This window comes from Notamacropus eugenii, chromosome 1 (assembly GCF_028372415.1).
Source record: "Notamacropus eugenii isolate mMacEug1 chromosome 1, mMacEug1.pri_v2, whole genome shotgun sequence".
Classification (NCBI taxonomy): Eukaryota; Metazoa; Chordata; class Mammalia; order Diprotodontia; family Macropodidae; genus Notamacropus; species Notamacropus eugenii.
This window is the reverse complement of record NC_092872.1, coordinates 187,760,467-187,783,103: the sequence shown is the minus strand read 5'-3', so window position 1 is coordinate 187,783,103 and position 22,637 is coordinate 187,760,467. Positions and strand designations below refer to the sequence as shown.

The 22,637-nt window shown below is 39.6% G+C and overlaps 1 long non-coding RNA gene across 1 annotated transcript in view; it reads left to right on the top strand.

Annotated features, from left to right (window-relative positions):
* The window catches only part of LOC140512757 (uncharacterized), a 51,578-nt gene extending 31,096 nt beyond the window's left edge, over positions 1-20,482 (top strand). Inside the window, exon 4 of the long non-coding RNA XR_011969901.1 lies at positions 15,504-20,482. This is a non-coding gene — a long non-coding RNA (uncharacterized lncRNA). The remainder of the gene's footprint in view (positions 1-15,503) is intronic.
* Positions 20,483-22,637: the final 2,155 nt, after the last annotated feature.

The following is a 22,637-nucleotide window of genomic DNA, read 5'->3' as shown; positions in this document are numbered from 1 at the left end:
CGTTAAATCTGCCGAAGATTTCTTTTTTCTCAATGGATCACCCCTGATGCACCTGCTCTTTTTCTTTTGGAGATAATCCTTTTCTAATCCTTTTTCAAACTTCACCTGCCATTAAGAGTCCACTGCTGTTGTCATTTTTGAAGGACAAACCTGTTTTTCTAGTGATAATTACATTGGCCATCTGTCTACATCAGCTACCACCCCTATCTTCCCTGCCCCCCACCAAATACAATGGGAATAATATTCTGATGGAAAAAATCTGTTGGAAGCCCTGCAACATTTGGTCCATGTTTAATTATATTGCTGTTCAAGATGATGGTGACACCAATGCACATTTCCTCCTTGGACTTCTTGAAATCCCTTGGCCACAGATCTGAAGAAACAATGGCTCCACATATTATTTTATGAGTTTGTCTATATGCAGGAATTCCAAGGAGTTTCTGTTGCCTCTATTTTGGAAGTAATTAGCCAATAGAGGCAGCCTGGTATAATCCAGAGGGCACTGACCCCCGAATGAGAGACAGCTGATTCAAATCCTACCTCTGAGACATATTGGCCATTTTACACTGGGTTGTTGTTGAGCTGTTTCAGTTGTCCAACTCTTCATGACCCTATTTGGAGTTTTTTTGGGAAAAATAAGTGGTTTGCCACTTCCTTTAGCTCATTTTACAGATGAGGAAACTGAGGCAACCAGGGTTAAATAACTTGCTTAGGGTCACACAGTAAGTGTCTGAAGCCACAGTTGAACTCAAAGGCTTACAGACTCTTGATCTGATGGCTCTATCCACTTTGCCACCTAGTCTCTCAATGCAACAGGCAACTTTCTGAGACTACAAGTTTCATTGAAGGTACCAGTCTGCAGTGGTAGAGGGATTTTACTTACTCATGAGTTCCCTATACCCATGAAATCACAGATCTGATTCCTTCCCCTAGCTAATATTCAATTATATGAGGGCAACATAGGAGAATGACTGTTTGGGGATGAAGTTCTAATCCAAATTGTTATCACATCATTTTGAAAATTCTCAGGAAGTCTCTAGACAGCATAGGTACAAAGATTTCAGCTGTGAGGAAACTTCTACTATATGAGTAATATTTCTAGATTTGCTTCAAATTCCATTTAGAAGAGTAGGCTGGATTGAATTTGCCCACACTGAAGAGCCATAAAGTCACAGAATTTCAGAATTAGAAAGAAAAGAAAGAAGGTAAGAATTTTTTAAAGTGCCTACTATGTGGGGGCAGCTAGGGAGCACTGGCCCTAGAGTCAGGAGGATCTGAGTTCAAATCTGGCCTCAGACACTTATTAGCTGTGTGACCCTGAGCAAGTCACTTAACCCCAATTACCTTCCAAAAAAAGTGCCTCCTATATGCTAAATACTGTGCTAAGCACTTTACAAATCAGTTGGTCCTCATAACAACCCTGGTAGGTAGGTGCTATTTTTATCTCTGTTTTACAGTTGAGACAACTGAGGCAGATGGTGGTTAAGTGACTTGCACAGGGTCACATAGTTACTAAGTTTTGGAAGCTGGATTTGAACTTAGATATTCCTAACTTCAGGTCTAACATTCTTTCTACCACAGCAGAGAAATTCTGCTGCCTCAGAGATTTTCTGTTTCAATTTGTACTTAACCAAGAATCCCTTCTTTAAGCTCCAAGTGGCCATCCAGCCTCTACCTGAACATCTCCAGTGAAGGCAAGTCCACTACCTCCATTCAGCTTTGGGACAACTCTAATTATTAGGAAGTCTTTCCTGAGGTCAAATTTAAATTTTCCTCTTGACACCTTTCCCCCATTGCTGCTAGTCTCTTAGGGCTAAAACAGAATGAAGCTAATCTCTCCTCCACATGACAGACTTTGAAATACATGAAGAAAGTGATCATTTGTTCCTCTCAAGTCTTCTCTTTTCCAGGTTAAACCCTGTCCCTTGCTCCTAGTTTCTTCAATCATTTTTTTTTATATGCGAAGTTGTCCAAATATCCCATCATCCAGGTCAAAATTCATCCTTCCATAGAAACACAATTGAGGTTCCATCTACACCAGCCCAAAACACCAACCAGTACAGTATGGGGAAAATTAATCTATTTAGGGCAATCTATAGTCAAACTAGTTGATCAAACAAACCAAATAATTGTTTGGTTGATGAAAATTTCACTTTTGCTTTAACTGTTCCCATGGTATCTATCTATTTTCCCCCCTCTTGGCGAAAAATCTAACCCTTTAACTTATGATGAGTTGAACATTTTTGGATGCTTTGATGTTAGACTTGTGATTTGGACAGCAGAACTGACTGAGGCCCAGATCTGGATAATGTAGGCCCTGATTTTCTCTTTTGTAAAATGGGGCTAAAACAACTTGTAGAGATAGGAGTTTGATCATTCAGTGTTAATGATGTATGTTAAATTCTTCTCCCCCCTCCCCATACCTCTTCCTGAGAATTCTAAGAAAGGATCAATTCTGAATATGGGTGTGAGTTTTCTTTTCTGGGTATTATTCACACATTTTTCAGTTTCAGCTCCTTTCTTCCCATTAGGCCTGTTAACAGCAATGACAATTTTGGTGACTTTCACAACTTCTCTGCACTGCCACTGGAAGGGCTTGGGGGACACAGATCCAGGGGAGCTGACTGTGAGTCTGACTCTAAACTGGATTCAGCATATCTCTATGTACAAATGCATTTATTAAGCACATACTATGGACCAAGCACTATGCTAAGGAATGGAGATGCAAATACAAAAGTGACACAATACCTATCCTCAAGGAACTTATATTCTCTAGGGTGGCTACAACACATTTAGAGATAAGTAAATAAAAGATGCATACAAAATAAAAAAGTGATTTGGATGAGACACTAACAATTGGAGGAAATCAGAAAAGGTCTCTTGAAGAAGGTGATGTTTGAAAGTGAATTTTAAATTAAGGAGCTAGGGATTTCAGAAGGTGAAAGTGAAAAGAGAGAGCATCGTAGGCATTGTAAACTTGGGCAAAGACAAGGAGATGGAATATTGTATATGGGGAACAGCAAGTACTCCAGTTTGATTGGTGTATAGAGTGCATGATGAGGAGTAATGTGTAATCAACCTGGAAAGATAAGTTGGAGCCAGACTGTGGGGGCTTTAAATACTACACAGAGAAGTTTGTATTTTATCCTCAAATTAAATGAAGATCCACTGGTACTTCTTGATTTGGGAAGTGACAATGTCAGACCAGGGCTTTAGAAATATCGAGGTGCCCAGCAGTATCTCTTCTAGGACTGTATTCCAAAGAGATCATAAAAATGGGAAAGGGGCCCATGTGTACAAAAATATTTATAGCAGCACTCTTTGTGGTGGTCAAGAACTGGAAATCTAGGAGATGCCCATCAATTGGGGAATGGCTGAACAAGTTGTGGTATATGAACACTATTGTGGTATAAGAAATGATGAACAGGAAGATTTCAGAGAGGCCTGGAAAGACTTATATGAACTGATGTTGAGCAAAAGGAGCAGAACCAGGAGAATTTTGTACACAGCAACAACCACAGTGTGTGAGGAATTTTTCTGGTAGACTTAGCCCTTCACAGCAATGCAAGGACCTAAAAAATTCCCAGTAGACTCTGGAGGCAAAATGCCTTCCACATTCAAAGAAAGAACTATGGAACTGGATCACAGAATGAAGCAGACTATTTTCTCTTGTGTTATGTTTTGTTTTGTTTTGTTTTTATGGTTTCTTCCATTCATTTTAATTCTTTTATGTAACATGACTAAAGTGAAAATGTATTTAATAGGAATATATGTGTTGAACCTATATAAGACTGCATATCATCTCAGGGAGGGAGCGGGAGGGAGGGTGAAGAGGGTGAAGGGAGGGGGGAAAATCTAAGATATATGGAAGTGATTGTAGAAAACTGAAAACAAATAAATTAATTAATTAAAAAAAAAGAAATACCGAGGCGGCAGCTATGCAGAGGATGGATTAGAGAAGGCAGAGACTAGGGAAACTAATTAAGAGTTATTTCAAGGTAGTTGAAATGTGAGGAAAGAGAAAGGGACAAATGTGTGAGGCACTGACAAGGTAGAGTCAATAAGACTTGGTAGCTCATTAAAAATAGGGCATGAGGAAGAGTGAAGAATTGTGAATGATTCTGGATTTGCCAGCCTGAGTGGCCAGATGAGTGGTGGGTGCTCCAAAGAGACACAGGGAATGTAGGAAGAGGGGTGGGTTTAGGGAAAATAAGCTGTATTTTGGACAGACTGAATTTGAGATGCCTTTGGAAGATCTAGGTGGAGATGTTTGAGATATGGAGATCAAAAGATAAGGGCTGGACATTTAGGTCTGAAAGTCATCTCCACAGAATTGAATCCACAACAGCTGATGAAATTATTTAGAGTGCGGAACCAGAAGAAGGGGCTCAAGACAGAGCCTTCGGGTGCACCGAAGTGTGGCATGTAGATGATTACCATGCAGAGAAAACTGAGAAGGATCAGATCAACAGGATAGGAAATAGGAAAATACAAAAAGAACCATAGCAGAGGAATGTCATGAAAACCCAAGGAGAGGAGAGAATACAGAAGGAGGGCATATCCAGCAGTGTCAAATGCTTGAGAAACACCAAGAAGAAGCAGGACTGAGGAAGGGCCATTGTATGTAGCAATAAAGAGCTCACTGCTCACTTTGGAAGGAATGGAAGGAGCAATTTCACTTGAGACAGAATCCCAAATGGCAAAGGGCTAGGAAGGGGAAAGTGAGGACCTAGGGGAAACAAATGTAGATAAGCTATCTCTAGAAAGAGTTTCTCCTCTCGGGAGAAGAATAAGAGGATAGCATGAGGGGATGGTAGCGTCAAGTGAAGGGATTTTTTTTTGTTTTGTATTAAAGAATGGGTGAGATCTAGTCATGTTTGAAGGTAGCAAGGAAGGAGTCAATGGATAATGAAAGGCTGAAAATTAGAGAAGGAGACAGGATTATTATAGGGGCAAGTTGCCAAAGGAAACTGGAGGAGATGAGATCAGGACACAGGTAGAGGGGCTGACATTGGGAAAAAAGAGCACCTTCATTCTCTGAGATTGTACAAAAAAGAGAACAGAGGGTGATGCTGAGCTGGTTAGAAGTGTAGAATTGGGAGGACAGATCTTACAGTGAAGGGTTTCCAGTATTTCTGTGAAGTTTCAGATGAAGTCCTTTGCTGAGGGGGATAGCGGTGGTGGTGAGGTTGCTGGCTGGAAAACAGAAGAGAAGATTTGGAACAGCTGTTTTGGGTAATTCTACAGAGAGCATTATGATGAAGCAGAATGGAGAAAAAGGATTGGTGTACAGCAGTGATGGCCCAGGTGAGAATGGAGAACACACATTTGTTGTGGACCCACTCAGCACTGGTATGTGGCTTTCTCCAGAAATATTTAGTAGCAAGGTAGCAGGAGAACAAGAAGGTAGATGATGACAATATTCTGGGTTTGGGATTTGGAAAGTAAGGATGGGACATAAAATAGATGGGGAAGAGAAGCAGGAGAGGGGAGAGGCAGATGAAAAAGTTTTGTTTCTTCATATTTTCATCTGCCTCTCCCCTCTCCTGCTTCTCTTCCCCCATCTATTTTATGTCTCATCCTTACTTTCAATTGGCTGCCAACTAATCTCTACTAAGGTATTAGAGAATTAAACTGAACTCATCAAGCATTGATTTAACATCTACTTTGTGCAAATCCTTATGGTAAGGGGAAAAAAATTATTTGGTACCTTCCCTCAAAAGGCTGTTTCTAATGGGGTGGGTGTAGAAATAACAATCAAACAAAGTAGAATGTAACAGGTAATGAGATTTAGAAAAAGAGTTATGAGTAATTTGAGGAAGGAGAAACCCTTTTTTTCACCTGACTGGGGATGGGGTGCAGAGAAGATGTTAGTGAGGGGGCAGTATCTGAATAGGACTTTCAAAGGAGGCAGGGCTTCAAGGAGATGGGAGAGGAGTTGAAGAGTCTATTCTAAGCCCAGGAGAGGATGTCAGCAAAAACTCAGGGGTGGGGAAAGGCAGGATGTGAATGGGAGATGGAGAATAGTTTGCTTTATTTAGAAAGTACTGAGAATGTAATAATATTAATTAATAAAATATTAATAATAAAATTAAAATTAATATTAATAATAATATTCACATAATATAATAATGAAGCTGAATAGGAGTGAGATTGTGAAGGACCATGAATGTTTACTCAGAAATTCAGATTATATTTTGGTAGGTAATGGGGAGCCACCTAAGGTTTTAGAATGTTATCATCATACCAATCTTTTAGGGAGACTACTTAAGCAGAGGTAAGGTGTTGCCCAAGCCAAGAGGTTTGTATTTTAAAAAGGGGAAATCTTATACTGTTGTACTCCCTTCAATGTAACCTCTAGTTTTCCCTTACTAAGACTAATAACAATTCACATTTATATTGTGCCATTAAGGTTCAAAGTTTTCAGGTCTAACTATAGGGCCATATCTGAACTCAAAATCTGCCCAGTCCAATTCAATCCAATTCAACAGATAGTAAGATTAGGTGTAGTGGAATTCTCTTAAAATCCCTGTTTGTGGGAGGAGGCTTAGGTTAGTAGATTGTTTGAGTTTGGGAGTTCTGAGTTGTAGTGTGGCTGAAAGTGATTGAATGTCTGCATTGTCAGCTCCTGTGGTGGTGGTGGTGATGGGGTGATGAAGAGGGAGCTGGGAGGTTGGGAGAAGGAGAAAAACAGGCTGTATAAAGGAGGGGTAAACCAAACAATTCTGGAAATGAGCTTCCAGGACAGTAAACATTGCAATCAGGCCATTGAGTGGTTACTGCAACCTCTGGAGAAAGAGAATAGGGACACACAATTTCAAACAAAAACAAAAAACGTTTATTAAGCACCTACTTGTTACTATGTGTAAAGCACGCTTGAATTGCCATTGCATAAATACCACTAATATGAAATTGTAAGATGTTAAAGAAACAAGGGACCTTTAGAAATCACTGAATCCAATCCTTCCTTCTCCATTCCCTTTTTAAAGGCAAGCTAGGTGGCCTGGTGGTTTAAACAGTGGACCTGGAGTCACAAAGACCTGAATTCAAAGCTCCATTCTCAGACACTGTGTGACCTTGAGTAAGTCACTTCACCTTTGTCTGTCTCAGTTACCTCACCTGTAAAATGAGCATAATAAGATTTTCTGAGGATTAAATGAGATAATATCTATAAACTACTTTACATACCATAAATGTATATGCATGCTATTATCACTATTATTATTTTACAAATGAGGATATTCAAGTCTCAGATATGAGAAAAAACTTACTCAAGGTCACACAATGAGTTAGTGATAGAGCAATGATTAGAGCTCAGATTTCCAGACTCACAGTACAGGACCCTTTTTTTTAATGTGAAAATTTATATATATTTTTTCCAATTTCATGTAAAAACAATTTTAACATCCATTTAAAAAAAATTTCAAGTTTCAAATTCTCTGTCTTCCCCCCCTTCTCTCTTCTTGAGAAGGCAAGCAATTTGATCTAGATTATACATGTACATTCACATAATACATATTTTCATATAGCCATGTTGCGAAAGAAAACAGACCAAAAAAACCCCAAAAAAATAAAGTTAAAAAAAAGTACACTTTGATCTGCATTGATTCCATCAGTTCTTTCTCTGGAGGTAAATAGCATTTTTCATCATAAGTTCTTTGGGATTGTTTTGGATCATTGTATTAACAAGAATAGCTAAGTAATTCACAATTGATCATCATACAATATTGCTGTTACTGTGTACAGTGTTCTCCTGGTTCTGTTCACTTCACTTTGCATCAGTTCATATAAGTCTTTTCAGGTTTTTCTGAAAGCAATCTCCTTGTCATTTCTTATAGCACAGCAGTATTCCATTACACTCATGTATCATTACTTGTTCAGCCATACCCCAGTTGATGGGCATCCCCTCAGTTTCCAATTCTTTCCTACCACACAAAAAAGCTACAATAAATACAGGGGCCTTTTCCTTACACTGTAGGGCGGAGATATCAAAGATGTAGCCAGGTAGCCAGGTAGTGTCTCTCAACACTCTTGAGTGTACCTGAAACAGATTAAAATGTAATTGGGAAATATTTAACAAAACAAATAAAAATTCAACAAAATATAGCTAATATTTATATATGTTTTTCTAAGTCAATGGGGTCCCTGTTTCTCTTTGAGTTTGACACTGCTGCTCTAGGACTCCACATTAAATGAGATCTCCATGTATGTCAAATGACAAGTTGGTCAGGGTCAACTATTCTTACCTTAACTGCTTGGGTAGTGAATATGGACTAATTACTTTGGAATGTGGATCACTCCACATCTCATCTCTTCATGAGCAGTTGAGTGGCTTTATCGGTTCATTGGATCATATTTTCAAAAGGGAAAGGATCCTCAGGGGTTTTACAGAAAAGGAAATTGATGCTCAAAAGAGTTAAGTGACTTGCCAATTTCAAACTGGTAGCAAATAGCAGTGTTAGAATTTGAACCAAGGGCTTCGGACTCCAAATCCAGCAATGTTGCCATACAACTTGGAGCAAGACCTCTTTCTGCTTATTCCAGTCCATGGACTTTCCTAATCCAGGCTAAAATGGAAGGTAGTATAATACAATGGGAAAAGGACTAGTTTTGGAGTCAGAGGACCTGAGTTCAAATTCTGGTCTAACACTATGTCTGCCTATGGACTTTTGGACAGAGTATCAAATCTCTCTGAAAGTCCTCAATTTGTCTTATCTATAAAGTAAATAGGTTGGACTGGATAACACAGAAGGGTCCTTCCATCACTGAATCTATCATTCTATCTTTTTTTTTTCTCAGACACATTATTTTTTTTTATAAATCTTTTTTTTAGTTTTATTTATTTTTAGATTTTGAAGTTCATTTCCACAAAATTTTGAGTTCCAATTTTTCTCCCCATCTCTCCCCTCTCCCATCCTATAACACCTTTCATTTTGACTACCCCTTCCCTCAATGTACCCTACCTTCTATCATACCCCACCCTTCCCTTATCCCCATCTTCTCTCTTCTGTAGGGCAAGATAAATTTCTATACTCCATTACCTGTATTTCTTATTTCCCAGTCATATGCAATAACAATTCTCAACATTCATTTCTAATACTTTGAATTCCAACTTCTTTTCCTCTCTCCCTCCCTACCCATCCCCACTGAGAAGGCAAGCAATTCAATACAGGCTATGTATGTGTCATTTTGCAAAAGACTTCCATAATAGTCACGTTGTGTAAGACTAACTTTATTGCCCTCCATCCTACCCTGTCCCCCCCCTTTTTTTCTATTCTCTCATTTGACCTTGTCCCTTCCCAAAAGTGTTTACTTCTAGTTACTCCCTTCTCCTACTTGTCCTCCCTTCTATCATCCCCCTTACCCCACTTGTCCCCTTCTCCTCTACTTTCCGGTAGTGTAAGATAGATTTTCATAACAAATTTAGTGAACGTGTTATTCCCTCCTTAAGCCACATGTGAAGAGAGTAAGCTTCACTTTTCCCCTCTCACCTCCTCTCTTTTCTCCTCCATTGAAAAAGATTTTTTTAATCTCTTTTATGAGTGATAGTCTGCCCCATTCCATTTCTCCCTTTCTCCTCCCAATATTTTCCTCTCTCACTCCTTAATTTAATTTAATTTTTTTATGGATATCATCTCTTTTGATTCAACTCAACCTGTACTCTGTGTGTGCGTGTGTGCGCGTGTGTGTGTGTGTGTACAATCCTTCCACCTACCCAAATACTGAGAAAAGTCTCAAGAGTTACAAATATTATCTTTCCATGTAGGAATGTAAACAGTTCAGCTTTAGAAAGTCCTTTATGATTTCTCTTTCCTGTTTACCTTTTCATGCTTCTCTTGATTCTTGTGTTTGAAAGTTAAATTTTCTCTTCAGTTCTGGTCTTTTCATCATGAATGCTTGAAAGTCTTCTATACCATTGAATGACCATTTTTTCCCTTGAAGTATTATACTCAGTTTTGCTGGGTAGGTGATTCTTGGTTTTAATCCCAGTTCCTTTGACTTCTGGAATATCATATTCTAAACCCCTCCATCCCTTAATGTAGAAGCTGCCAGATTCTGTGTTATCCTGATTGTATTTCCACAATACTCAAATTGTTTCTTTCTAGCTGCTTGCAATGTTTTCTCCTGTGACCTTTGGCCACAATATTTCTAGGAGTTTCTCTTTTTGGGTCTCTTTCAGGAGGTGACTGGTGAATTCTTTCAATATTTATTTCACCCTCTGGTTCTAGAATATTAGGGCAGTTTTCCTTGACAATTTCATGAAAGATGATGTGTAGGCTCTTTTTTTGATCTTGGGTTTCAGGTAGTCCCATAATTTTTAAATTGCTTCTCCTGGATCTATTTTCCAGGTCAGTTGTTTTTCCAATGAGAGGTTTCACATTATCTTCTATTTTTTCAGTCTTTTGGTTTTGTTTTTTAACTTCTTGGTTTACCTCATTTGCCAATATCTTCTCATTGTAGTTTCTCAGAGCAGTAGCCTAAAGGAAATCACTGACACTGCAGCTTATCTGCATTTCCGGGGTCCCTTCTCCCTTTCACTAGTCATTAAAGACCATCTTCAGGTAAAGCATCAAAGTCTTTACTGCAGCCTGTTGCTCTTGCAATTTACAGAGGAGGAACTCAGTCTTTGGGAACCATAGAAATGCTTGAAGTACCAATGGTTCAAGTAAAGCGAAAGCATAGTGGGAAATGCATCAGGTTTGGAGTGAGAAAAAGCCAGTTCACATTCTATTAGGTGCTTATTAGTTGTGTGACCTTGGGCAAATCACTTAAATATTTTAGTTCCCTAATCTGTAAAACAGGGGTAGTTACAGAAGAGCTATTACCTGCATATCTGCTCTAGTGGTTGAAGAAGTAGGATGCATGGGGTAGGGTAGGGTGGAGTTAAAGACCCCTGACCTTGAGTTCAATGCAGCCTGTCATTGCCACTGATCCCTAGACTGGGGACAGCCTGTGATTGGAGAAGGATGTCAAAGTGACTGGGCAAATCAAATGAGGAGGAAATTGCTTTTCTCTGTGGTAAAAAGTAGGTTTGTTCTGATAACAATAACAAACAACAACAAAAAATCCTGACATCATGACTAATTAGAAAGTAAATCTGGGAGAGGTGAAAGGTTGTATTCAAGGTCATATAGAGCTCTTCAAGTGTCCTGATCACTGGTTTTCTATAATGATTGTGACCAATAGACCAATGAAACACAAATAGCAGAAGGGTCCTGATGCCGTGTTCCTGGCATTCTTTCAAGATAGAATGATAGCCTGGCAGAGCCAAGATGGTGGAGCAGAGAAATGCATATACTCTAGCGCTTCCTCCACAGCCCACAAAATACCTGTAAAAAATGACTCTCAACAAATTCCTTCTCCAGCTCATTTGACAGATGAGGAAATTGAGGCAAATCTGGTTAAGTGATTTGCCCAGGATCGCAAAGCTAGTAGATTTCTGAGGTCAGGTTTGAACTCAGGAAGATGAGTCTTCCAGTTTCCAAGCCCATTGGATTGGTGACAAAAAATGACAAAGGTGAACAAAAAAGAAAATGACAACTATTGGGAAAACTGGCATGTTAATAAATGTTGGAGCTATGCATTTGTCCAGATATGGAAGGCAATTTGAAACTATGTCCCTGAAGTCACTAAGCTATACATACCCTTTGAGTCAGTGATATGACTCCTAGGTTTGTGTCCCAAAGAGACTCAGAGAATGGGGAAAAATGACTTTATGTACAAAAACTTTGATAGCAGTTTTGTTTTGTAGTGATGAAGAACTGGAAACTAAAGAGGTGCCCATCAATTAGAGAAAGTCTGAACAAACTGTAATATAGTAATGTAATGGAATACTATTGTGCTGTAAGAAATGAAGAAAGAGAAACATGGGATGGCCTATATAAACTGATGCAGAGAAAAGTGAACACAATTTACACAATAACACTAAAGACAAGTAATTTTGAAAGACTCCAGGGCTCTGATCTTATGTAGGGACCTACCACTATTCCAAAAAACCCGTGAAGAAGCTTGCTTTCTACTTTGAGTTTTTTTGGGGGGGTTGCTTTTGGGGAGGCAATCAAGGTTAAGTGACTTGCCCAGCGTCACTTAGCTAGTAAGTGTCTAAAGTCAGATTTGAATTCAGGTCCTCCTAACTCCAGGGCTGGAGCTCTATTCATGGTGCCACCTAGCTGTGCCATTTTCTACTTTGTAACAGAGAGGGGATGGACTCAAGGTGTAGGATGAGACCTATATTTTTGGACATGACCAATGTAGGAAGTTGTTTCCTATAACTATGCTTACTTATTGTTTTACCTTTTTTCCTCCCTCTATGGGCAATAGGAAAGGAGCAAAAAAAAAAAATAATAATGCTGTTAATTGAAATAAAATGAAATGAAAGTTTTTTTAAAATGAAGGCAGTTTGGAAAGATTTTTAAAGACCCTGTGAGGAAGTACTACAGGTATTATTACCCCCATTTTACAGATGAGATAATTGTGTTATTCATATATTTTGAGGTCTACATTCTACCTGGGATATATATTATATACATTATAAAAATATATACACAGATGTGTTTATATATTATACATACATGTATAAGCAAGAGAAAGAGAGAGAGAGAAAGAGAAAGAGAGAGAGAAAGAGAGAGAGAGAGAGAGAGAGAGGCATCCACAATTCACTATTAAAGAAAAGATAGAAATCTGCAAAGGAACGAGAGATAGGTCAGACAGTGAGGTAAGAGAAAAACCAGGATAGTACAATCCCAGGGGAAGAGAATTTCAGAAGGGCGAGGATAGTCAACACCTCTCAATAGCAGAGAGGGTGAGGAAATCTAAGAAAAGTCTGTAGAACTCGGATCCTAGGAGGTCACTGGTTAGAGTGGTTTCAGTGAAAAAGGCAGTGACAATGACAATGACAACCAAAGCCAAATTCCAGATTCCAGGTGTTTGAGGATGGTGAGAAAATGGAAGCAGCAGTGACAGACTACTCATTCAAGGAATTTGGCAGCGAAAGGAAACAGATTTAGAACTATAGTCTAAGTGAGTAGTGGAGTTGAGGAGAAACACTTTTTTTAGGCTAGGGGAAATCACATCGTCTCTTATTCCTCCGTGGATTTCTGTATGTTTGCCAGATGTTCCATGGGGGGACATTTCTAACTAGCATTCATTCACAATTGCAATGTATTGCCTGCTTGAGGCAAGTCATTAATGTTCCAGGTTTATACTGGAAAAGGTATCTTATTTACTTACACAGATGTATGTGTAATTTTTAGAACTTTTTTTCCCCTTTACATTGGCAACTTCAGAAATCGTACTCATCTGGAACTTCAGCCTGGCCCTGTCCTTATGCTGCCTAAGCACCTCACTGCCTGTGTGACCATAGTTGTCACTTTATGTTTCTGGGTCTCATTTTCATCATTTGTAAAATGAGGGGGCTGGACATGACAATTTCTTTCTCTCTAAATCTTAGAATTCTAGATATGAAAACTGTGCCAGATTAGCCAGATGATTCATTTTGTAGCATTTCCTCTGAAGTATGACATGTTTTCATGCCTGACAAAGCCTTCTTACTCTGAACTATATTCTGAAGATCCCGTTATGGCCACTCTTTGATCTGTAAGCCTTGGCGGCTCCCTCTGGACAAAAACAATAAAATTCAGATCTAATCATCAGACAACGCAGTTACTTTGTGTTACCAGGAAGGAAAGCAGTGAGGGGAGGAGGATGGATGAATGTGGGATAGATTGTAGACCACTAAGTTGAATTCTGGGAGTCCCAGACTGAGTCAGACTCCTGGGCCCACCAAAAGTTATTATCACCCAGGTTATCTTTGGAATTTAGCCTACAATTTAGATGTTACTTAGGTAAGTACTCATTAGTCTCCAGAAGAGACCTATTTCCTGGGCCTCCACTTGGGAGAAGCTAAAGTGGTAGAAATTTCTGGATCCTGGTCCTCACAATCCAGTGGACCCTTATGTTATGTGATTTTTCATTATCTAGACTTGGATATATTGCCAATAAGCTATCTAGAAGACACTTTAAATCACATTCCCCAGCATATAACTCTATAAAGTAAATGCCTGATACAACTTGGTTAGCTCACTGCAGGGGAGCCTGCCTAATCTATAGGTCTAGTGTTTCAATGGGATTTTGCCAGTGGGTTCAGTCTCCTGAAACTAAGGTGCCCTATAAAGACCCAACCTGACTCAAAAGAGATTCTCACTAAAGACAGTTTTGTTATTAAGCAAAAAAGACCCTTCCCCCCACCCTAACTCTCAGACATGAGTCCCTGTCATTAGTTACCCCTGCTTCTGCAGTTTTATTATGGAAATGACATATTGAAATACAAATTGGAAGCTGTACAGTATAATTACTAATATTGCATATTCATTTCTGTCTTTGTTACTTTTTCTCTATGCTATAAAGCCTGCTCCCCGTCAGCCCAATCCCCAGTGAGCCCAGCTCGGTGTGTATGTAATCTGTGTGGTGGGGGAGGTGATAGGGAAGGGAGGGTGGAGAAGGGAAAGGAAGCCAAAGAAGTACCTGCCTTCCCTGAGAGTTTCTATTTTGGTGACAATATTGCACAGAAGCCGCACCCTTGGACCACAGATTCCAAAGTACCTCCCAGCACCAGACTAAGCAGTCACAATCCATTACACACACACACACACACACACACACACACACACACACACACACACACACACACACACACCAACAAGGATAACAACACCAACAAAGAGATTTCCAGGCACTTTTCAGTTATCCCAGAATTATCATCCAGTTTCCTAATGTCATGGTCTCTCTACTCTTTGTAGTCTCCTCTTTACCTTCCTCAGAATAGAGGAATTCTTAGTCAAGTCAACAGACATGTATTAAGTGCCTTCTATGTGCTAAGTATACTAACCACTGAGGTTACAAATGAGACCAAAAAAAGTGTGAGCCCTCAAGGAGCTCTCACGTAATGGGTGAGGCAACATGCAGACAACTAAGCACATGTAAGATATACGCTTGTTCATGTACACATACATGTACATATACACATATACATACACATCTGCCTGTTTCTCTATGGAGAGAAATCTATCACTATCACTATCTCCCCTCTGAGATAGCCATCAGTGACTGTATATAGAGTATGTGTGTGTGTATATCTATATATATGTATGTGTGTGTATACATACATAATATACATTTTATATATACATATACACATATACATACACATCTGTCTGTCTCTATTTGTGGAGTGAGAGAAATAGGATATCTGAGATAGCTTCCAATGACTGTATATAGAGTATGTATGTGTATATATAATATAAACACATATGCATGTATATACACATATGTAGACACATGTGTAGATATGTATGCATACCCATACCTACATGTGCCCAGGTACACATGCGTGTAGTCGTTTGTCTTTTGCAAAGAGGCTCAATGACATCACAGGGTAATGGCTTGCAACTGAATTGAAGTGAGAAAGAGTTATACAAAGTTGTCCGTCTCACTCTCTCTTCCAGAGTCATCGACATCCTGTGGCAGGACAAAAGTCAGAACTGGCCATGGCCCAGGTTGCAGCGGATGACCTTGGCATCTTTGATGTCTGACCAAGCTCTAAGAGCTCCCTCCACAGCACCTGCTTCAGCCGCCTTCCTGGCCGTTGGAACCAACTGCTCTCATCTGCATTGGGTACATGTCTTCACATGCTTGGGGTAAACGTCCCCCTAATTCACTGATGGGCTTGAGGCCTGTCCAACCTGGTTTCACTCATCTGCCAAGATGGTTGAAATGGGGTGCAGCCGCTGCACATGACATAGCTTCTTGAAGCCATAGGTGAGAGTTGGGTGACAAGTAGACACTGAAGGAGAATAAACAACCATGAGTTGGAATTGTTTTACTTTTCTATGTGTATCCCCAACATGAAGCACAGTGCTTTTCCATAGTAAACTCTTAATAAATGCTTTTTCGTTCATCTTTCTTCTTTCCTTTCTTTCTCCCTCCCTCTCTCTTTCTTTCTTGTTTTTCTTTATCTTCTATATTTCTAAGATCATTTATTTTGACAGTGGGAACATAGATTTAGATCTATAGATCCATAAGGAACCTTAGAGGTCATTTAATCTACCTATCCTCCTCATTTTACAACTGAGCAAACTAACCCAGAAAGGTTATATAGTTTGTATGTAGTTTGAACCCAGGTTCTTAGGCTCCAAATTCAGCATTCTTTCTAGTGAACTGTACTGCTTTCCCAAATGGTCATCTTAAAATTACGAGAAAGGAACCATAGTTCATCTGGAGAACCCTACCATGCTAAGAGATATCCTCAGATCATATGTTAAGGACCAGGTTCTCTCAATGGGCTCCTTCATTCATTTATTTATGCATTCATCTGTCCATTTCTCTGTCTCTCTCTCTGTCTTTCTCTCTCTCTCTGTCTCTCTGTCTCTGTCTCTGTCTCTGTCTGTCTCTCTGTCTCTCTGTCTCTCTGTCTGTCTGTCTGTCTGTCTCTCTCTCTCTCTCTCTCTCTCTCTCTCTCTCTCTCTCTCTCAGATTTGTTCTTTGAAGTTTGGATTTAGTCAAAGTGCTTCACATGAGGACCTAGAGGACCACATACAGCCTCAAGGCTGCAGGTTCCCACCCCCTGCTTTAGGGGATGTGACTTGCTTAGACAACAGCCCTTTACCTTTCTTCTAGGAAGGAAGGCCATTCATAAAATACTTCTTGGGTGCCTCTTGTATGCAAGATACTATTCTAGGCCTGGTATATAATAGATAAAAGTGACTCATTCTCTACCTTAAAAAAGCTTACATTTTATTGGGCCCTGGGTAAGGAAACCACAAGTAAGTGGAATACAAAGTGGAATTTGATGAGGATGAAAGAGAGATATAGGTAAAGAGTATGAAAATTTGTAAAAGGAGGAAAAACTTTAAACTGGAAGAATCTGGGCAGTTTTCTGGGAGGGGCTGGTGGTTTCTAGAGAGGATGTCACCAAGAGGTGGGAGTGTGAGCTGAACCTAAAAGAAAAGGAAGGATTTAGAGTGATAGAGATTTAGGAGGTTTAGGGTTAGATGGAGCAAATTTAGCCTTGATGTCAGGAAGAAAATCCCACTTCCAAATAATTAGAGCTATCCTGAAGTGGAATGGGCTTCCTCAGGATCTAGTAGGTTCTCTTCTCAGTAAAATTCTTTAAACAGTGGCTGAATGACCACTTAGCAAGTATGTAAAAGTGGATACTTTTTCAGGTATGGATTGTACTAAATGGCTGCTGAGGTCCTTCTGGTAATTCTCTAGTGCCAACAGCATTAAATAGCTGATTCAATTTTCTGCTTCTGCCTTGGCATTACGTTCCATCAAATGTCTTTGTTCTGAATCCATGATCATTTAGCTTATCTGGTAAACGCAGCAAAGATGGGGGCTCGTAAGGTACAGGTTCAAATAGAAGATGACCCTTGTAATGTGACTTCAGTGTTGTTGGGTGAATGCCAAGATGAAGGGGGGTGTCTGGTGCCATACTACCATGAAGCAAAGAGATCAGAATGGGGAGATTGAAGCCCTCTAAATAAACTTCATTATCCTTGGTAATTGGGCCCAGTGACATCTGCATCATGTCACCTGTGTATAACTTAAGATGGGAGGGCAAGAAGCGACCCTAATCCTCCATTCCCTTCCTGGACCTTCCCAGCTTAACACCCAAACCCTTCTCTCAACCCCCTCAAGAATAGTCCCTGAATGTCACTGGCAGACATCTCCCTGGGGAGTCTGGTTTAAGACTTGGAAGGATTAATAAAAGGAAAAAAAGAACAATCTAATTTGCTGCTTATCATCCCTGCTTATCATGTTAGTGCTGAGACAGATGAATTAGCTCACTGGAGACCTGGCCTGGGCCTCTGCTGACAAAAAGACTCTGCCTGGCACTGGGTTATTTGTGCTAGGTCTCCCTGTAAGCAGCTACTAAGCCTTTATTAATACCTGCTATTTACCAGCTCCATTCAAGACACCTTGGTATGTGTGTTTGTGGGCGAGGGGCGGGAAATAGAGAAATAGCATTGGGCATTGCCTTGTATTGTTAGTTAAACTTCTCCGGCAGAGACCAAGTCTCATTGGGTTTTGTGTTCCTGCTTGGGAGAGCTGAATGTTAAATTTTCAATATGGCATTTACACATTGGGAATCAGATGCTACAAACCAGCGTTTAATTTGTTGTTTTTTTTGATTGTCTAGATTTAAGAAAGTGTTGGAGAAAATGTTAATGACGCAAATTAAATTTAAAAGTGTGTCACGGATGCCTTCCCCTGCCCCAAGTGGGAGCCTGTTGTTAAACATTTATCAGTGTACTGATGATTGTAGGTGTACAGCACAGGGTTCTTGCAGGCAGTAGGTGTACAGTAAGTATGTGGCAGCACATGTAGGTGAGCGAGAATTACTAGGACTAAGTGGAAACCCTTCCTAGACATTCCCCACCTTCTTGTACTTTCAGAATCATTATATCACAGGTAAAAGGAATCTTTGAGGCTACCAAGGTCAACTCAAGTCAAATAAGAATCTTCTCTATAATATGCCTGCAAAGGGGCCATCCTAAACTTGAAGACCCTGGTGAGGGGGAAGCTATTGCCTCCTATCACACATTCCACTCTGGGAATGCTCTGCTTCTTAGGACTTTTTTTTCATGTGGAGCCTAAATCTGTTTATCTAGGACTTCTACTCATCGCTCCTAGCCCTGCCTTCTGAGTCCAAGCAGATTATTGGATAAGCCTTCAAATATCTGAACCATCATTCCCCCTAAATATTCTCATCTCCAGGCAGGAATGTGCCCAGTTCCTTCATCTGATGCTTATATGGCTTCAAAAGGAGTTCCTTCACTGTCTCATTTGCCTTAATTTAGACCTGCTCTGGCTTCTTCATGTGCTTTCTAATATGTGGCACACAGATTGAACACAAGTGCTCAGTATTCTTCACTCTGGATCTTTCTTCTTGCAGATCAGTTAGTGAGGCAGGCAGGCATGATCGCTGTGTAGGTTCTGGCTATCATGTCATTTTATATGTGGGTGAATAGCAAGGTGTCGTTCAATATTCACTACTTGAAAAAGTCAGACCAAGAGTGGTTCATTCAGGCCTCCATGGATGGATAGAACCCATCCACGCTACAATAAGATGTAAGCTACTTCAGAGTGGGCATTGTTTCATTTGGGGGGAGGGTCACCAGAGCCTACTACAGTACCCAGCACACAGTAGCCACTTAATAAATGCTTGCTACTGAAAGACGGGACCTTTTGGTTGTTGCCTATTCATGCCTCTGAACATATGCTATGTCTTTAGTTCAAGAAGCTTGAGTTCAAAGATAATAATAATAGTTGACATATAAATGCAATTTTATATAACTCATTTCATTTGAGTTTCACAACAGCTTTGAGTTAGTAACTATTTATAAGTATGAGAAGTAACTAACTTATCATCCCTATTTTATGGATGAGAATATTGAGACTTGGAGCAGTTACGTGATCTGCCCAGGGTTACAGGACGGGTGAGCATCAGGAGGAGGATATTAACCTATGTTTAACTGAACCCAAGTTCAGCACTCTACATAGTGTGCCATCTCCCATCCTGATGCCTTATATTGGTTGTTCCCCATACCTGGAATGTACTCCTTTCCACCTCTGCCTCACAGAATTCTTTTCTCTCTTCATGATGCAGGTCAAACACCTCCTTCTTTGTGAGGTCTTTCCAGATCTCCTCAATTGCTAGTTTCCTCCTTCTAGAACTACCTTGTATTTAACTCCTTGGTATTTATTCTTTTTATAGCTATTCTATATATAAACCCATCCATGCATAAATATCTGTATCTCTAAATATATACATGTCTATGTCTAGATGGATAGATAGAAATAGATAAATAGATAATCTACTGACCTCTTAGAATGTAAGATCTTTACAAATAGGGATTATTTCATTCCTGTATCTATGATTAGATGTTATATGCCCCAGTAGAAAGTGAGCTCCTGGAAGGTAGGGTTTATCTTTGTAAGTTCCCTGAATGTAGAAGGTGCTCAATACATGATAATTGAATTTAATTCTTCCACTCCTTTCAGAAATACTAAAGTATTTTTCTGAGATATGTTTACGTAGCGAGAGTTAATCAGGAGAACTTAGTGATTTGCCAGCAGAATATCATGGGAATAATGGGTTGTTAATATGTACCACTGTTCTTTGAATCATTTTATCTTAAGAATTTTCTGTGCTTCAGGAACTAAACTGTTATACTAAACCTGATGAACGTAATATATTTTGGATGTCTTTTCTAAAAAGAGACCTTGTTTCCCACATTTTGGGGAGACTTGAAGCAATGAGAAAGATTCAGAAAGAGGGGAGAGAGAGAGAGAGAGAGAGAGAGAGAGAGAGAGAGAGAGAGAGGAAGGAAGGAAGGAAGAAAGAAAAGAAAAGAAAAGAAAGAAAAGAAAAGAAAAGAAAAGAAAAGAAAAGAAAAGAAAAGAAAAGAAAAGAAAAGAAGAGAAGAGAAAAGAAATCCCCCACCTCTCTTTGGTGAGAAGTCCAACTCCAGGATGAACTTGGTTCTCTGTGAATCTCTGTGAATCCTTTCTGTACAGGAAGGAGGTCACATTTGGGTTTAAGACAAAAACCTTGTGAAGGAAAACATTTTGCATAGAATTCACAGAAACTTTCAATCCAAGAAAAGAGAAAACAAGTTTTTTGGAGGGTCTGGGATGGGTAGTGGAAGGAGGGGCTGATGGTTTTCAAAGGAAGAATGTCATTAAAACCTCTTTTATTTGTTTGTTTGCATGTTTTCTTATTTTCTCATAGCTCTTGACTCCCAGATTTGAGCAGACTTCAAGCACATGACTTTGAATATTTCTGAAAAGCGTAGGAAAATTCGGTCAGTGAGGGAAAACCCACAACTGTGCCCCAGAGCTACACCACTCCCTCTCTTGAAAATACATCTCTGGCTTCTTCATGGGAGGTACAGCAAGGATGTTCTGACTTTATTACAAAGAAAATGTTGCTAACCACCAGTGGCAGAGCCAAGCCTGCAGAAGGGCACGTAAGACATACAATAGTCAGGCTAATGAATGCATGAATAGCCCGGAATAAGGGATCCATCTCTCTAGGGTTCCTAGAAGGACCACACATTGGGTTCATCTTTCAAAATCAAAAGTAAAGCTGAAGGGAAGTCAACTTTTGTATCCCAAATAATTATCATGGAAGCTATTAGAAAGAGAACCCTTCCAACTCAAGCAAATTAAAAAAACAAGTCTGTACTTCCAGCACCATCAAAAGGATGAACTTGTCCCCACAAACATCAAATATTCTCTTTCTATCTCTTCTTTCTCTTCTCCGCTTAAATTCCTAATTTCCAAACCCCCAAAGGAAAAGCCTCCAGTGAAATCTTCAAAATATTGTGTTACATTGTAAGAAGAACCAAAACAATATTTTTGTCTGGACCAGTGATTTCATCATTGGAGGGAAAGGTGTGAAGGGAAGCTCCCTCCACTAGTGCACAGTGGGATCTCATTGTCTTACAGAGTGATCTGCAGCAATGAGAAGTTGTATTGGTGTCTAAGGTACTGATACAGGTGATCCTGACTTTACTCACTTAACCCACATGCACTGATGAATCGGGTCCCCAGAACCTAGCTAGCTACATCTCCCTCTCAGGGTACTAAGGGTACCCATGAGGAAGAGTGGGTTTTTTTTTTCTCTAATGGTATCATCTCAAGGCACCACCAGTGATTAGCTGCCCCTCCTATGTCATTTACCCAATTAGCATCCATTGGATTTTTACAAAGGGATATTTGCTAAGAACAGATAGCTAGAACAGAAATTACAAAGCACTCCTTTCCCCTCTCTAGCTCTATACCTTACTGTGCATATACTCTGCTTTATGATCTCAGTTTTGGGGGTAGAACTTAAAACACACAAAAACTTGACTCTCTGCCATTATCTTTACTTTATTTATTGCCTGTTCCTGCATCTTTTTTTTTTCCTTCTGGACAGGGGAGGGTATTCAGTTGGGGTTAGGTGACTTGCCCAAGGTCACACAGCTGGTAAGTGTCAAGTGTCTGTGGCCGAATTTGAATTCAGGTCCTCCTGACTCCCAGGTCTCTGCTCCATTTGCTGTGCCCCCTAGCTGCCCCTGTTTCTACATCTTTGCAATGACTGTCTTCTCATACCTGGAATGGAGAATGTACTTCCCTCTGCCTCTTAGAATTAGGAGGTTTTTTTAAGACTCAGTTCAAGTGACACCATCTACTTAAAACTTTTTTGATTGCTCCAGTTACTGGGGCCTTTCCCTCAAACCCCTAATCATCTTATATTTACTTTTAGTATAAATAGGCATTATATTTCTTCAAAGGCTTTTTCTGAATCTCTTGAGATAATCACATGGCTTGGGAATTTTTTTTGTTTTTAATTTGATTAATCATGTTGATTGTTTTCCTCATGTCACACCATCTTTGCATTAATGGTATAAATATGAGTTGGTCATAAAGAATGATTTCCTGGATAAATAACTCTAGTTTGACGGGATTTTATTTAAATTTCTTTAATTAATATGCATTAATGATAATTGGTCTATGGTTCTTTGTCGTTCCCTTCATATTTTTTAAAATAATTTTTATATTAATATGTGTACATGTGGTCCAACTGC